Source organism: Melanerpes formicivorus, unplaced genomic scaffold, assembly GCF_026170545.1.
Source record: "Melanerpes formicivorus ecotype bairdi unplaced genomic scaffold, bMelFor1.0.p_v2 SCAF_16, whole genome shotgun sequence".
Classification (NCBI taxonomy): Eukaryota; Metazoa; Chordata; class Aves; order Piciformes; family Picidae; genus Melanerpes; species Melanerpes formicivorus.
In genome coordinates, this window is record NW_027142368.1 from 5,125,015 (window position 1) to 5,143,563 (window position 18,549).

The window sequence follows — 18,549 nt, forward strand, 5'->3', positions numbered from 1 at the left end:
CACTAAAGCAACACAAGAGATAAGGAGGGCTATTTTAAGCAACCTTCTGACAAAGAAAATTCAGCAACTTAACAAAGAGAGAGACAACAAAGTCAAATGACTCCAGAATCTGTTGAAGGCAGAGGTGAAGAAGCTAGAACAATTCATTAATGCTCTGTGCAAGAAGATCTGAATTATTTTAAGAGCACTGTATTTGCATTTTAGATATAGCAGAATGAACTAATTATGAAATGTATGCATCAAAGATTTCAATTTCAGGCTTGACTTTACTTTGGAGATTAATTTTTTACTTTATCATTTTTGCAGGCAGTTCAGTGGACAGCCTTATTTGAACATTACTCATTGTTCAGTGATGTATGAAGTGTATTTAATCAATGTGAAGAAAGTAATATTAAACTATTATCAGAAGCATCAAATGTTCCAAAAAATATCAAAAGGGAGGTCAAAAGGTAACATCTCTGCTAACAATATAGGAAACAATGTATTTAACTTATTCTTTACATCCAAGTTTTTCTTGGCATATACAATACCCTTTTATCATGTAAAATTACAAAGTAAAATGTGGAGGTTTTATCCCCTTGATTAAAAATACCATATAGAGACAGGATCAAAAAAATATTCAATGTTTTGCCAAGAGATATTTAAATAACTATTTTAGAGATGATGTGCATTTTAAATGGCTGGCTACAAACCCCTTGGACAGGGCAGTAACACAGAATCCCAGAATGGTGGTCATCATTAAATCATATGTCAATGAGGTATTACAGAATGAGGTAACTGCCAACAAGGATAGCTGTTTCAATAACTCATGTTTCTGCAGGTATTGCAAACTCCTCTTAATTAAGCTGATCTTAATAAAACTATCACATGAGCCTCTTATCCTTTTTTAATGTCTTAAGGGCCACTAACATAATGGCAAGTGTGTTGTCTTAGTTTTGGCCAAGACAGCTAGACATGAGAAAGCATTTGTCCAAAAGCTATGAATGAGAAGAACACGTATTTTCAAGCCAGCAGCTCCAACCCCATTGTCCATCATTGCTCCATGTGCATCACAGAACATATCTGGTTGGAAGAGACCTTCAAGATCATCCAGTCCAACCTTCCACCCCACACTGAAGGGTCAACACTAAACCATGTCCCTAAGCACCAGGTCCACACACCGCTTGAACTCCTCCAGGGACAGTGACTCCATCACAGATGTGAAGTGCAGATGGGATTTCAGTCCCCATCCAATAGCCACCTTCCAATAACATCTTCACCGTGTGTCCCATTGGATAAAACCTTATGGGTATAAAGCCAGAACCCTTGAGTCTTAGTCTATTTTTGAACCTTTTAAAGCACTGTAACATTTTATAACATCCTCTCTCTCATTTAATAAAAGAAATAGTTGGGAGGGTGTATCAATGCACAGTCACACAAGTCCTTCTGTCCCATCTGTTATGCACCTCTAATTCCTTAAAAGGGGACAAGTTCATTATTTGTGCTAGGTTCAGTATACAGAGACAAGCCTGACATCTGTAGTAAGAATTCATAGCAAGTGTTCAAAAGCCTAAAAATAAGTTGCAGATTGAAGTCACTGTCTTCATTGGAGGTGTTTAGGAGGAGACTTGACAGGGTGCTTGGTGCCTTGGTACCACAACAGGACAAGGGGAAATGGCTGCAAGCTGGAGCAGAGGAAGTTCCATGTGACATTAAGGAAAAACTTTTTCACTGTGAGGGAGTCACAGCACTGGAACTGCCCAGAGAGTTTGTAGAGTCTCCTCTGCTGACATTCAAAGCCTGCCTGCATATGTTCCTGTGTGACCCACTTTAGGTGATCCTGTACTGGCTGGGGGGTTTGACTTGGTGATGTTCCAAGGTCCCTTCCAACCCCTATCATTCTGTGATTCTGCGACTGCAGTTACAGAAACCAGATAAATGCAAAACAATCTCTTCCGTTGGCAACGTCACCTGCCAGGGAGGGTTTAGAAGTCCAATTTCTTGCAGCCAGCACAAGGTGGAGACAGAGATTCACACAACGCTCCCTGCCAGACACTTCTCCAGTCGCTGAACCACAGGTCCTGCTCGCTAACCTCAACTTCCTTGTTGTATTCAGTTTATTACAGCTTGCGGCTGTTGTCTCAAAGAAGGTGAAATAAAACTGCTCATGCTCTAAGCAGCTAGCAGGTCTCCCTGATTCTCTTTCACACACCTGTATGCATATGTAAATCACAATGCTCGTGGTAAACCATAAAAGTACCAGAGTTTTATTTCCAGGCTGAATATGACATTTATTTAGTAACAGTAACCCAGCTCATTCTTACTTGAAAAACAGCACCAACACCACCAACAACACCCCACCACAACGACAAACCCCCAACACCCTTACCTGTTTTGAAATGTATTTTGGGGGCTATAAAATGCCTTCTCACACTTGATTAAACCAAGCCTTTGAGAAATCAAGAATTCTTTTGAAATTCCTGGAAACAAACAAACAAGCAAAAATCCATAGGTGTTGGTTTCCTTTCCCCACGTGAAAGCAGTGTATTAAGCCTACCACGGCATATTTAATTGTTCTTACCAGAGAATAGCCACCAAATTAGCAACTGGAGAGAGTTCTCACAGTCAGGAACTGTGATTAATATCACACATCCCATCCTTTTCTTTAACTTCATATGAACCAGTAGTTTTGCACCATTAAGAGATGCTAAAAGAGAGAAAGCCAACGGGGAGAGATAATTACATCAACTAAACAATTGCCAAGAGACCACTTTGCAGATATTTCAGGTTGAAATTTAAGAAGTGGCTAGGGATGTAAGAAGGTGTATGGCATCAGTGTGAGACAGCATGCAATTAGCAGGAAGTAACTACACGGCGCAGTCGGCAAATCTGACATGTTTGAATAATAAAAAGTTAAAACTCAGACGTGCACCAAGTCCCTTTTATTTAGGCTGCTGTTTAAGACAAAAGCAGCTGGAGTTCTTGTGCTGGTGTACTTTCTTCCCCTAGTCTGAAAGGAGGGACCTCCCTGGCAGTGATGCTGTTTTGACTTAAAAATCATTTAAACACACTGGAGTGTGTGCTAATTTCCCAATGGCAATCAAATTTCAACTTTTGAATTTGGCTGAGCCTAGCTGTAGCTGACTGCAGTCTATGAAGTCACATTGGGACAACACATCCAAAAGGATCCTCTTGAAAACATCTGCTCTGGTTAGCAAAGCCATAGTAGGCATTTGGCAAATTTTGTTAGCAGACTGCTGACTTTTGATCACAAACTGGCTGGAATTAATACAGCCTGGCCTGATTTCTTTGGGTTTGCTTGTACTGTTGCATCCTTCAAAGAGAACAAGAAGAATCAATTATTGTTCTGCTACTAGAAGCTGTTCATGACTTTTGTTCAACAGTGAGAAAGATGAATTTGCTTTGCTGAGACCCCTTCAAGGTACCAAATTCTCTCTGAACGTGCTTTCCTTTACTTCCTCTTCAAAGAGAAGATAATTACATGCAATCTCTCTTCTTGATAATTATAAACTTCCACAAGCCATGGTGGGTAGGTATGCTCACAGCAGCCAGCAGAAACATGGGACAAAAGAGCATCAGAGACTCCATGATAGGATAGGAAGAGCATCTGAGTAACCACATACCCTGGACTTGATTTTGGTGACAGTAGAATGAATTTCAGAGCAGTATTTTGCTTCTCTCCATATTTCCTGAGAAGGCTTCCCTTGCATGGGGACAGTGACATACATTTGTTTTGTGGGGAAAGGCAGACCTAAAATAAAGGATTAAAAATAAAAGCTTTTAAGGTGTAAAAAGAATATCCTTCCACCTTCTACCAAGAAACAATTATATTATTCTTAACACTGAATAAAGCAAACTACAGTGGAGTGTATAATTTGGATATGATATTGTACATAATAATTACTTTGGTGAACCCATGTAGCCTAATCAGCATGTCTTTAATAAACACATATGAAAAAAATTAAGAGATTAGGACTTTGTTATTGCCAAGGACAAATGTTCTTTTTCTGCAGTTATTCAGCTTGCATACAGCAGTACAAATGTTCTTCTTTTTCCTTTTCTGTCATTATATTATTTGTGTTTAACCCAGACTAAAGATGTCAAACCTTGGTATTTACAGCTGCACTCTGCATTCTGTAATGAAGAGTGATTAAAGGCTCTGAGCAAGGAGCCTAGAAGTCAGCAGGAAGAGTAGGTGCTCTAGAAAATCAAGTCATATTTTGTATTAGGATTGAAAAGATAGACTTTAAGAAAACTGAACTAAAATAAACCCCTTCATTGAAATGATGTGCTTAACATTTCTAAAATACAGCCATTGCACGAAATCTGATGGAAATTAATACTTCCACTTGTAAGTCATGGTATATTTCACACAGCTGATATTATGCTACTTATAAATATATCTGCACATATGCTTGACTTAGTAAAATATTCTAGACTCTACATCCAGCCATGAGGGAGAAGGAATGAAAAAAAAATAAATCCTTTCCTTATTACCTATAGAGAAAATCTTTGGTAGAGGCTTTTTGAGATCTTCCTGTCATTTCTTGTCATAGCCATAACTCAACCTCCCCTAGAGAAATCCAATATAGCTGAGGGAGAGACACTGCATTAGGGTGGAGATGTGCAGGTGACATGTGGCATCCACACCACCATCCTGAATGGTACACCTCTTTAAGTACCTGCTGGGGATGATAGGGCTGCCATTTCTGGTTTGCTGTGGAAAATAGAAAAGCCTTGTGTGTTGCTTTGTTCTGGTCTCCATTTATAAGGTTGAGATGGGGAGTCAACTCAGAGAGGTGTAAGGTTGGATGGAGGTATCAACAGTGGGAGCTGACAGAATTCAGAAAACAAACCCTGTACACAGAATCTCAAGCAGCTACCTGGGGTGTAGATACTCCCAAGTAAACTATGTGTGGCACACGTGCTATCTCTGCATCACCTAAGTGCTAATTACATGCTTTTCACGCAGGCATGTTCCTGTTCCTCCTCCCAGTTTCTTCCATACTCTTATTCCTTCATGCTGCCTATCATCTAAACTAGATTTTTTCTTGCAGATGTCCAGGTTGCTTATGTAGCCACTTGTTGATCAATATTGAAGAGTTAAATATAGCAGGAATATAGTAAAGGACAGAAGCATGATAGGACAATAGGTAGGCATGAAGTCAGAGTGGTTACAAAGCAGAGCATATGAGAAGTATTTGTATGCCAAATAGATCGGTGGGGACAAAAGCAATCTAAATGCTCAGCAGAAATATCTGAGAAATAAGGATACAACAGCAGTACCAGCACGGGTAGCTGCGTACATGAACAATGTAAAGGACAGCAATCTCAAAAAAGTCCCCAGCCCTCCAAGATGGGGTAAAATTCCCATCTGTACAATCCCAGCAACCCTCCAAACAACTACATAAGGCACTAAGTCAGCTTTCTCACCTATGCTGTCAAATACTCTTCAAGCCTTCTTCCCCCAGCCACACGTTCCGCTCCCACACAGCATCATTTACAATACATAAATGTAATTTTTCACATGCAAAACTACAACACACTTACATTTTCAGAAAAGAAACCATATATGCCTTTACTGAAATTCTTGCTGAAGTGAAAACACTGGCAGAACTGCCACTGATGTCAGCGCAGCCAAGATTTGATTCGTGGACTTCAACAGCAAAAGGCAGAAAACGTGGAATACATTCTTTTATCTATAAGTAGAACTATATTGTTCTGCATTTAATACAGTTGCAAAAGGTGAGATGCACTCCTGTGAAATGATAATGTTTTAACGTGCATCACACATTTTTAATACCACAGTAAATGGTATGGAAGGCAAAGCACGTGAATTAAAGTGGGGGCACAGCCCTGATAATTCACACATGCAACTGCTGCATGAATTCTCTCTCTAAATAACATAAAATAGAACAAATAAAATAATTTTTAAATAGCCTAAAATATTTGTTATGCTAATATTCAAAGCTCTCCAATGCAGGCATATAAACATCTTTTTAAACCTGTCCTTTCAGTTCAAACTCAAGCTGCTTTGCTGAAACTACATTCCAGCCCCTGAAGATCTAATGCTCCAATCCAATGCACTGTGGCTGACCTATTACAGATGATTATGAATTAGAGAAGTCCTTGTGTTGCTATAATTTTCTAGTGATTGCTTCTTAAAATCAGAAGGTAAAAACAAGAAAATACAAATGAAGATCAACTATGCTGGATTTACCTCAGTTAGAAATACGAATTTGGAGCCATAACTGGGGCACCCAATTAGTTTACTCACATGAAATCTACATCAGAAAGCAGAAGGCAGTTTGGTTCTCCAACATAAAATTACAAGATTGGCTGGATCCTGTGCTTCCTACTCTTAGGAGCAATGTATTTTTCTACAACACATATCTTCCAGTTCCACACAACGTGAAACAAGGAAAATTATTTCCTTCCTTTGAAAAGATGGGAAATTCATGAAGGGCTGTGAGATGCTGTCACATGGCACCAACGTCATGCAAACATGTACTTTAGGAAGGCAAAAAGAAAATGCATTACAGAATAAAACTCCAAACTTTGGAATAGTTGCTACTTTATTTTCGTTAGGTAAATTATGTGCAGGCTTGGGGTGCGGTTGGAAAATCAGCAGCTACATTTCCTTTGTTTCATTTTATGCAGTTCTGGAGACCAAAGGAGCCTCAGGAATTAATTGTAGCCTTCTAATAAACACAATGATGTAAGGATGTATTTAACATTGCTGGGGTGGGGTTTTTTTTTGGTTGTTGTTTGATTCCAAATAAATTGCAGATTTATTTCCCCCTCCCCCCCCCTCCCTTTTCCCTGATGTGATACTAAAACAATTACCATTTTGAAAAAGGATAATTAATCTACAATTGTTTCACATTAGATCATATATCTCTAAAGAGGGCCCACAGATTTGATGGTCTTCAGCTGCTGTGTATTTATTTTTCTGGGGTTTTTTTTTTTCCCTCTAGTGATGTACCACCCCATCAGTGCTGACATTTAAATGAGTGAGTATTCAACACAAATGTGATCATTTGTATAGCATCCAATGCGGCACCATACTGAGATGATTGCTTCTGGGAGCCATCCATGGGTTCTCGAATAGGGGGGAAAAGCCAGGCAAAATTTTATCAATTTACATTTTTCTGTGATTAATTTTTATGCAAATAAGGGCCCGACCGTGCTCCCATCTCACCTGAATCATGCGGATCATCAAAGACAAATTGAGCATCACTTATTTAAAAAATAGGCTTTAAACTACTCTACAGCTGTGTTGGAAAATGCTAAGAGCAGGGCATGAACTTTTCTAATGTAACAGGAAGAGATAAGAAAATGCTCCTTTTTTGCATTTTTTGTCCACACTCTGATAAACGTGAGTCTTAACAAAATCCTAAAAATTGCCTTTGTTTTGTATTCCTTCTGCCCTTGTAACCGCTGGACTGCGGGAATGCTGCACAAGGGGAGTTTTCCAATTTCAGAGTACAAACAAATAGGCTGGCAAAACAAAAAATTTAAATGTACACTGCTTAGCACTGAAGAACTTAAAGCTCATTATTTATTTACTTTTTCAGATAGAACTCAAGAAATCATCCAGAGGTGTGCTACAGTGGAAAAGGCCCTGCGTAAACAGGCTTCTAATGTTAGAGTAAAAGCTGTTAAGACAGGGGAACGGCTAAGTTCTGCTTGCAAATGAATCCAGTCTGCCATGCTGTACATGTTTACGCAGCTATATACATCCACCTGCCTGTGGAAAAAATGGAAATTGAGACTTTGTTAACAGGCTTCCAAAAGGAATTTAGGATTAGCAGGATATACTGGTGGACATTTGATAATTATCGATACTAATAACTGAAGAGTAAGAGTATGAAAAATGAATCTTGACATTAATTCACTAAAAAATAATAATAGTATTTATCTTCCTTTACAGAATCACAGAATCCCCAGGGTTGGAAGAGACCCCAAAGATCATCAAGTCCAACCTGTCACCACAGAACTCATGACTAAACCATGGCACTAAGTGACACATCCAATCCCCTCTTGAACACCTCCAGGGATGGTGACTCCACCACCTCCCTGGGCAGCCCATTCCAAGGGCTAATGACTCTCTCAGTGAAGAACTTTCTCCTCACCTCCAGCCTAAACTTCCCCTGGCACAGCTTGAGACTGTGTCCTCTTGTTCTGGTGCTGGTTGCCTGGGAGAAGAGACCAACCCCCTCCTGGCTACAACCACCCTTCAGGTAGTTGTAGACAGTGATAAGGTCTCCCCTGAGCCTCCTCTTCTCCAGGCTAAACAACCCCAGCTCCCTCAGCCTCTCCTCATAGGACTTGTGCTCAAGGCTTCTCACCAGCCTCATTGCCCTTCTCTGGACATGTTCAAGAGTCTCAATGTCCTTCTTAAACTGAGGCTCCCAGAACTGGACACAGATTTTAGAAAATCTCAAACCTGTGTCTTTATGACATTAAGGAATAAGGTAATGTTATCAGCCACAGCTCGAACTTTTACAGCTGTGAGATAAAGATAACTCAGAAATAAGAACATTTGTCCCTCTAATTTGCACTAAAAATTTGTCTCCAGGTGTAAGAACATGAAAAGCATTCTCTCATAAAGAAGCTGGTTTTGAAAAGGCAGTTTCTCTTCAGAGCTCCATTGTGAAAATTGTAATATGTAATGCCAGTTCAGAGACTCATTTTACTAGTCTTTCCACCAATCAATATCCCTAAAGCTGATCTCAGAGGAGTAATTGTGATGTGCACTGGGGGAAAGAGAGTCTTTATCAGGCTTTATAAAAAATAGGCCCACGTACCAGATGATCTTATGGCATTAAGATGTGCCCTTATGCACTACACATACGAAGGCTGTTGTAGGTTGGATCAACCCATGATTTAATGAGTTACCTTTCATTAAACTGTGCAGCTGAAGCTACATTATTTCATACCCAAAGAGAATATGTTTGCACATATGTGAATGTGATCAATTTTATGCCCAGACCTTCCCCTTAAATCCTGCAAGCCCCCTACCACTATTAAACCACTGACAAAACAGGTGGGATCATAACTGCAGCAAAGCCAGAAAGAGCACTGATACAATTCTCAGTAAATCTAGACCTCCATGTGCCTGCAGCCAAACCCACCACGACCAATGCTACTAAATACTCCAGACAATATGTTACCCACAATTTTTAATGTTTAGATGTTCATTCTGGTCCCTCCCCCCAGTTATAAGTTTTGAGAAAGACTGTACTGTGCAAAGTTTGGACTGTCTCTAGCAGGTTAACCACATCAATGCTACAATTCAGTTATTCAGGAAAAGATAAACAAATTATGAAATCTAAAGCATTAGGAAGACAATAAATTATGAAATCCAAAGCAGTAATGAAGACAATTATTTGGGTTTTTTTAAAGCAACAACAAAACTTGAACCAAACCAAACCACAAAAAATCAAAACAAAACACCAACAGAACAAATCCAACAAAATGTTTCCCTGAGAAAAAGGTGCTGAAGAATATTACAAGATCAACTAACCTGTTTAGCAACCTACTGAATGGAGACAGGGTTAAAAATAACATATATCCACCATAACTGCATTAAAACAGAAGTACAGTAAGAGAGCTATCATGTTTGTCTTCACTGTAGGACAGATTTCTATATATTACACTGTCACAGATATCCATATAGCTTCTTGTAAACTGACCTACTGGAATATTTCTGCTATTATATTAAGTAATATATGAGAAAGTACTAAGAAGCAGCTTCCAATGAGGAGTCTGAATCAACTGAAAATGTTAAAAGTGATATCCTGTTGTTTAATTCCAAATGCTTGCCACAATAATCTTATGGGATATAAGAGAAGCATAAAGAGCTCTTGCCAGCCACTGGCACACATTGGAAGATGGAAAATATCAGTTGTTTAATAGCATGTGGTCATACTGCACACATTTTAGGGCAAGGAGTAGAAGGGTTGGCAAACACTATGTATGAATCTGTCTCCTCTCAAAGACCATTTGCTGGAGCTTCACTTGCCATGGGAATGTAAAACAGTGCTAAAATCAAACAGAAATAAGCATTTATGTAACAAATGCTTGCCTGTAATCCCAGTTCATTACAGTGTGGAGAAGAGAAAAAAACCAAAACAATAATCTTGTCAGTTTAATAATTTCAGCCTAAAAGAGAAGTCCATAGATATTCTTTAATTTAAAGCACTTGTGTATACAGAAGGGATAGGGAGAATAGAATAGAATAGAATAGAATAGAATAGAATAGAATAGAATAGAATAGAATAGAATAGAATAGAATAGAATAGAATAGAATAGAATAGAATAGAATAGAATAGACCTTTGAGATCATCAAGTCCAACCTATCACCCAACACTAATCAACTAAACTGTGGTACTAAGTGCCTCATCCAGCCTCTTCTTAAACACTTCCAGCAATGGTGACTCTACCACCTCCTGAGCAGCACATTCCAATGGCAAATCACTCTTTCTATGAGGAATTTCTTCCTAACATCCAGCCTAAGTCTCCCCTGGCACAGCTTGAGACTGTGTCCTCTTGTTCTGTCACAGGTTGGCTGGGAGAAGAGACCAACCTCCACCTGGCTATAACCTCCCTTCAGGTAGTTGTAGACAGCAATAAGGTCTCCTCTGAGCCTCCTCTTCTCCAGGATAAGCAAACTCAGCTCTCTCAGCCTCTTCCCATAGGGCCTGTGCTCCAAACCCCTCACCAGCTTTGTTGCCCTTCTCTGGACATGTTCCAGCAACTCAACATCTTTCCTAAACTGAGGGGCCCATACAAACATGCACATACACAGATCTCTCATACATGTACACACACATGGATTACAAGGTCCCTTTTCTGGCAATCTGAGAAGGGGTTGAGGAACTGTTAACAGGCACATTAAGGACTAATGTTGGCATCCAATAGGTGATTTCAATGGGTTCAGCTGCAGTTTAAATGGAAAGACACTTGTGGCTCTAATGTAGAAGGTCTAGTGTGGCCCTCACAGTAGTACACTGGCACCCCTTGATGCAGAGACTAATGTCCTCATCTGCAGAACAGACATGAGAGGTTAACTGGACTCCAAGCATAGGAACCAAGTTTTGAAAAGCACAAAAGTCTTCTAATAGTGCAAAATGGCAGAGGTATTACGAAAAGTAATTTAAAAGAGCAAAAGAAAAGGAAATCATCACAGCAATGCTGCTGTTGTGACATTTCTCTCCTTCCAGAAGTCAGGTGGTGAGTTGCTCCATTTTTGCTGCTGAAGTACCACCCTTTGGCATTAGGCCCATGTACTGAAACCACAATGCTCTGAGGGAAACACTGCATGGAAGACAAAAACAGACTTTCCTTTCTGGGTATGAGCGTGGTGACCCAGAAACAGAGAACCAAACTTCAGTGTCCTCAAAATACCTTTCACTGGGGTGGATGCTCCAAATAAAATCTTGTACTGATGTTTGATGCTAAAAAAAAAAAGGAAAAAAAGGATTTGTATAAAGGAAAGATTTTGGTACAGTATTTGTTGGAGAAAATAAACAGGAAAAAAAATGGAAATGGAACTTTATGTATCTGGACAAAAATGCATTTGCATATAATTCATACTAAGATAACTATTTGGCTAAACTATTTCTCCTTTGCTCCTTTCACACAATCTCCTGAGCCCCTGTTGCTGTTGTCTAGTATCACAAGTGTTTATTTTGGTGGAGTTATTAATATTGGACATCATAGGCTCAATGAATGAGGTGAAAATAATGAAGGGTGCCTCTGTTTGCTGGAACAACAGACTTGTTGGAGTACTTTTGTACTGTGCAAGAGATTTGTGTGATAGCCACACGGCAAAATTTTGGAAACATCATCTATTTCCATTCAAACTTCATAGAAGAAATAGAGGAAATGTGATTTTGAAACCTTGTGTATGACTATAAATTAAAGGCTTGATTATGTTTTTAAGTTGCTTGCTCCTTTTCCCCTTTTTTGTCCTACGTACAACATAATCAGGTCCATTTCAATCCCAAGGTGGTTTTGTTTAGGTTTGGGGTTTTTTCCTAAATTGTTTTTAAAAAGCTATAACATAGAAAATCCAATCCTCTTTATAATACAGCTCATTACATAGCTTATGTTTTGCATCTTTTGTGTACAGATACTAGAGAGTAAAGTGAAGGGAACAGCAATACTCAAAAGTAAAATTTGTGCTGGTAGCCTCTGTTTCTGTGACAGGATAATTTGCATTTGGCCTCTACTGTAGTGTTAACCTCGAATGTTATGAGAGATCTGTTACAGCAAGATATCCAAACAGATACAACAAGTAAAGACTAGTACACAACCTACCCACCATAAGCTAAATAACTATGATTTTTGGATATATCTAGAACTAATGTCTTTAACTATGAATCACAGAATAACAGAACATCTGAAGCTGGAAGGGGCCATTGGAGGTCATCACGTCCAAACTCCCTGCTCAAACAAGGCCAACTGGAACCAGCTGCCCAGGACCATGTCCCAACAGCTTTTCAAGTATCTCCAAGGACAGACACTCCAGATCTTCTCTGGGTAGCACCTGTGCTAATGTTTAGTCACCCTCACAGCAAGAGTGTTTCCCTGTGCTTAGGAGGAACCTGCTGTGTTTCAGTTTGTGCCCATTGCTTCCTGTCCTATCACTGGGCATCACTGTAAAGAGCCTGGCTCCATCTTCTTTACACCCTCCCTTCAAACAATTGTACACATCAAAGAGATCTCCTCCTTAGTCTTCTCCAGGCTGCACAGCCCCAGTTCTCTCAGCCTCTCCTCACAGAAGGGATACTCCAGTCCCTTAAACATTTTAGCAATGAGATGAAGAATAGACTCTTGGACTCCATGTTATAATCAAAATTGTCTTGGAAAAATAAATGTGAATTACAGACAACCTGATATGCTAGAAACTGAAATTCAGCCTAATTTAAATGCAGACTTATTTCTAGGCTTCAAGTACAGAAATATGGATTCTGTTTATTGCCAGCCTTTGACAAATCATTTAATAGATCTACGCTTCAGTTTCTCCCTCTGTGAAAAGAAAGTGCTACCTTGATTTGTGAAGTCCTTTGCAATTGTAGAGTGAAAAGTTCTATTGAAAGCTAAGTATTACTGTCAAAATATCAGGAAGATAAAATTAATATTCATAATATGACAGAAATATTTTCTTTGAAATGAGGGAGACAGATGCTAATACATAGCAAAGAGCTGTGTGCTGTGTTTAAAAATGGAGTGATACTGAGACGGAATGTCAGGGGAAGTAGACATTTATCATTTTCTACATATTTACTTCTAACTATGTAATCACATATAATCATTTTTGCCCAGAAAGTATATACAGTAAAATATTGGTATGATAATCTCTGAGGAAAGGCAGATTTAAAAAGGAAAAAAAAAAAAAAGAAATATAAAAAGAATTTTAAAAGGGAGAATAATTTACCTAGTCCAGAACAAAGCACACACAAGTCTGAGTTTTGATATTTTCTCTTCTCCCATTTAACAACCCAAAGTGTTATTCCTACTTTTGACACTGCATCCTTGAAGAGCTAGGCTGCCATGGTGAATGGCACAGGAATTATATATAAATTACATATATTAAATTATATTGCATTCATCTATGTTGGTTGGTCTTAGATGATTTTTTTTTTCCTCTTCTTTTTTCCCCCCTGATTTTTTAGCTCCACTTACTGGAAGGGGTGTGGTTAGTAGGTGGAAAAAGGTTCTCTTCCCCCTCTACTCTGCCCTAGTGAGGCTGCATCTGGAATATTGTGTATAGTTCTGGTCCCTTCAGTTCAAGAAGAACCTCAGGGAACTGCTTGAAAGAGTCCAGTGCAGAGCCACAAAGGTGCTGAAGAGAGTGGAACATCTCCCTTATGAGGAATGGCTGAGGGAGCTTGGTCACCTCAGCTTGAAGAGGAGACTGAGGGGTGATCTCATCTTTTGAGGTCCATTCCAGACACTGACATTCTGTGATATCCTTCTTTTTTTTCAGTTCTTGCTAGCTGAATTTACTTCACAACTTAGTTCAGGGTGAACTTCTGAACCCACCAAGGCTGAGCTTCTCAGCAACAAGTACTATGGTAAGTTATTCTACGAGCAAGATCCATAGAAACAAAGGTACTTATTGCAGCCTCTAGATTAAAAAAAAAATCTATCAGTCACTGAAGACTGTGGCAACCAGAAAGAATTATCTGAGTGCTCTGGGAGATAAGACCAATAATTTCAAATGAGGAATGTCAAAATCTAGTATGAATATTAAAATAAATAAATCCCTAACAAATAAATCTAATAATCTGTGTAGGAAAATCCCAAGGGAAGTGTGTGAGTTTCACAGTGTAAGGCCACAGAAACCAGAGTGCAGGCTCTGGACAGGGAGATGAACAGGTTGAATGAACCATACCTTTGCTTTTAAGTGAGTGATCTGACATGTCAGTTTACATGTTTCATCTAGTTGTCCTGTGCAAGCCATATTACGACCATCAAATAGACTTAGTGTAATCAACAGAGCTTAATTAGAAGAATAAACATTCAGTCATTGCCAAAGTAATCTGGATTACATGATTGCCTTTTTTGAATTTGACTTTACCTAATAACACAATCAAGGGGAAAGAAATGCCACTACTTGAGTAATCCTCAGGGTTCCACACACTGGAAACCATTTTTCCAGAACTCTTCTGTCCATTCAGCAGTGGAAGCAAGGCAAGGGATCACAACCAGTTATTCAGAATCTAATTTGTCTAATTACAAAGCCACATTTGTCTAATCAGTCTTCTGCTAGGGCCACAATTTAAAACACAATGAGAAGTCAGTACAGATTAAAACTCTCCCAAGTTTCCCACTGACTTGTGTTTTGGCTCCCCAGTGCCTAAGTCACCCTCATTAAGTTCTTGAAGTATCCTTGAGAAAGGATTCTCCAAAGAGCATTGAGTGATGACAGCATGTGGTGGCTGCTTAAAGTATGCAAATCTTCAGAATACTTGCAAAGCGTACTCTTGTATGGGGCAACAAAATCACTTGAGCAGGAATCCCAGGAAGCACAATCACCAATGCTCTCCCATGAACAAGAGCTCCATCCGATGTAAAAGCAGTACTATTGGTTATTCAGATTTACAGCTGGGGTTATCTCCCCTCAACCACACCTCTCCCCCCCCCCCCCCCCAAAAAAAAAAAAAGAATCTACATCCTTAGTGTACTTTGAAAAAAAAAAGATGTCAACACTTTATTCTCAGTAGGCAAAAATCTATTTCATCTTGAAAAGGAAGAATGACAAACACAAGCAAACTCTTTTGCAGTTTAAAAACTCCTGTCTGTGTGTGTTACTCTCACAGAAAAAAAAAAATAAAGAAAAATAAATAAAAAAATCTGTTTTGCTCTGTACACAAAGCTGCAACTAATTACAAGAAGAGACAGATGCCGAGTAGCCTTAAGGCTTTGCCTGCCACCACAGTGAGTCTGTGCGCTAGTCAACAAGCAGGTAGTGAGTGAACTCAAATGTTATCTGACAAGGCAGCAGATCCCATCACCTAGGGTTAGAATACAGACAAGCAACTCCGTGTTCAAAAGTAAAGACAGAAAAATTTCAAGCAGATTGTTTCTGACAGAAATCATATCACAGCCGCACTTTCTGACTAAGTCTACGCGAATGAAACTACACACTTTCTGTTTCCCATCTTCCCCTTTAAGAAACAGCCAGCATTTCAAAGGTACATTGAAGGTGACAGCTCAGTGCACAATGGTTAGCAAGTTCTTCTATGCTAGTTTTCTCTTTGCAGGTATTAGGACACCTCTACTGCTTATCTGTGGGGTAGCAGAAGACAGTCACACTTATCCCTGTTCATTCTTTGTTTCCTAAGCCCTCCTAACTTGCTCACGGATGTGAAGTGTCAGTTTTGCAGCACATCAGTTGTGGCATTAAGAAACTTCACATGACTGTGTGGAAGCTTTAGAGAAGCTGCAGAGCTCTAAAAAAGAAAGTTAGCAGAAAGATGGAACTGGCTCTAATTGCCAATGTTGTTTCCACTGCAAGACAAACAAAACTTCCTAGGGAATGCACCAGCAGAATTCCAGCAGTGAATTTGGTTAGAGCTTTAAAACAGAATTTTTGCCCTTCCTGGACAATAACCATGTTCCTCAATTTAAAGGAAACTGTATGCATTTTTGAGTATTGCAAATCTCTGCAAAGTAACAGATTTGAACAGTTTTCTTGCTGTCCAGGCAGAAAGGATTGAATTGATCTAGATTGATTTGGCTGTTTCACTGTGAGTAATGTCAAAACAAGACAGGAGAAATACAGTGTTCAATGGAGCACATAAGATTTTATGTACATAGGTTCTAGCAGCGCTGTGGATTTTGACCTGCAAGCTGGGCATTTGCTCCCAATGGCCCGTGAAAACCCCTAGGGAAGTTCTGGGGCTTTACTGACTAGCATTACAAATACCACTGTCTTTTGCTGAAGACCAATATTTTCCAACCTTAAAAATTAGCAGAGAATGTGAAGCATGCTTGCTTACCCTGTGGTATCATTAAGACACTGAAGATGAATGAGGCATTCATTTCTAAATAGCCCTTTTTAGTAGACTGGGATGTACACAGTGATAATTACCACAGATGAAAGAGAAAGGACTGTAAACAGAAGCAGCAAGGAAAGAAGTACCCAAGCATTACAGGCAGAGCATGTTTGCTCTGTGTTATTTTGGACTCCAAATTTCCTTTACATTTCCATTCCTCTCTCTAACATTTTAAGGGAACCCAGATTTGCAGGACTGATCTTTACCTCTGCCATTACTGAAATCACTATTGCAGCATGTTTCACTTGAGATCATGCTAGAAAACTAGCTGCATGGACTAGAAAAAAATGTGTTTGAGTGTCTTCTTGTTGGAGTCAGTGGATTTTGTAGCATTCCCTACTGTGTAGCACAACAATTTATCTGTAAGACATTGGCTTTGGTCATAATTAAATTTATGTGGCTTGGGATGTAGTACATTCCACACTGAAGCAATACTATAACTTACATAATTTTCTAAATCACTTAATTTTTATACTAGTGTCCAGGGACACTATTCTAGGGATTAGGGCTATTAGAACTATATTACCAGCAGTAGTCCACAGTTATATAGTTCTGCAATAAATTTGGGTTATTAGGCTTCATACCACACAGAGAAATTAATTTTTATTGTTGGAAAGATTTTTCTGTTCTAAGCTCAAGTATTTTATAGAAAATCAACTTCCTTGCTAGTGATAATTTGTCCTTAAAAGGCTACTTTGCAAGTCTGTGCTTACTACATGAAGGTTTATCATGCTATAGTTGCTTTAGTCAGCTCCTTCAAAGTTAAGGTCTCTGCTCACTGATACAGTAACAATGGTGTCATACAGTTTATGAAGAATTTAAAAGCAGTTAGACTTTGGGGCCAGTCATGCACATCATGTGTAGATTTGAGAGTCCTGCCTGAGGTTATGAAAGACCTACAGCCCACTTCTCTAGAAGACGACTGAAGAACCAAGAAGACAAAAAGCATAATTTGCAACAGCAACATATTCTGCCAAGATATTTCCCCATTTCTTCTGACAAACTCTTTGGATCTCTGCTAGTGAAATATCAAGCAGTCTGAAGGGCTGGGGATGAGATGACCTTAAGAAACGGGACTGGGAAGAACAAAACCTTCACAGCTTTAGGATTAAGATAAAATGACTAATAAAAAACAGATTTAAAAAACATTAACCAAATCCTTGGTGAGTCCAGAACTCTAGTGCCTGAAACTTGGCATACTGTTTAATTTATCCAGGCAGACCCTGAACTTGAGAGCACTTAGGCTTTGGACCTTTCAGATTAAATGAATGGTTGGATGATTTACTCAAATAATAATAATAATAAGCTCCCTCTATAATCAAATGAGCTGCCTGGTCTCTGTGAAATCATTATATCATGAGTGCCTGAACATCATGAGTTCTTCTTGATTAATGTGACTAGCCAGGAAGGCAATGTTCACAGAAGGATGAAAATTGCAAAGAGATTACAAAAGAAAATGACTAATATAGCCCAGTGACTCAGTTACTCTAAGGTTACTACAGACATACAGTAGGATGAAAAATCTGCTTCAGACATTAACATCTTTTCCACTTTTTCATCACGTTTCTTGGAAGAAAAGCTGTTTGTTCATCCATCCTTAGACATAGGACCAGATGTTTTAGGAAACACTGAGCACCTGCACACAGGAAAGTCCTTAGGTATTTGAGAGAGGATTTCTACGAGTGTGGGAACATTTTGTAGAAGCTGATCTGATGTGATATATATTTGCTAAGAGAAGTAGACATTTGTCCTTTATGACACGTGGGAAAAGCTTAACCAGCTTATTAGTGATAACTATACTCTTGCAAAAAAAACCCAACAAAACAGGAAGGAAAGGTTTTCCATTTGATGATTCTACTCAGAAGTTAACATGCCTCTGGCACTTGCTGAAACCAACATAAATTCACATCACATTTTTAAAGTTAGAAATACTAAACTGAAGAATCCAAGTGCCTAAACAACTGCTTGGGGACTT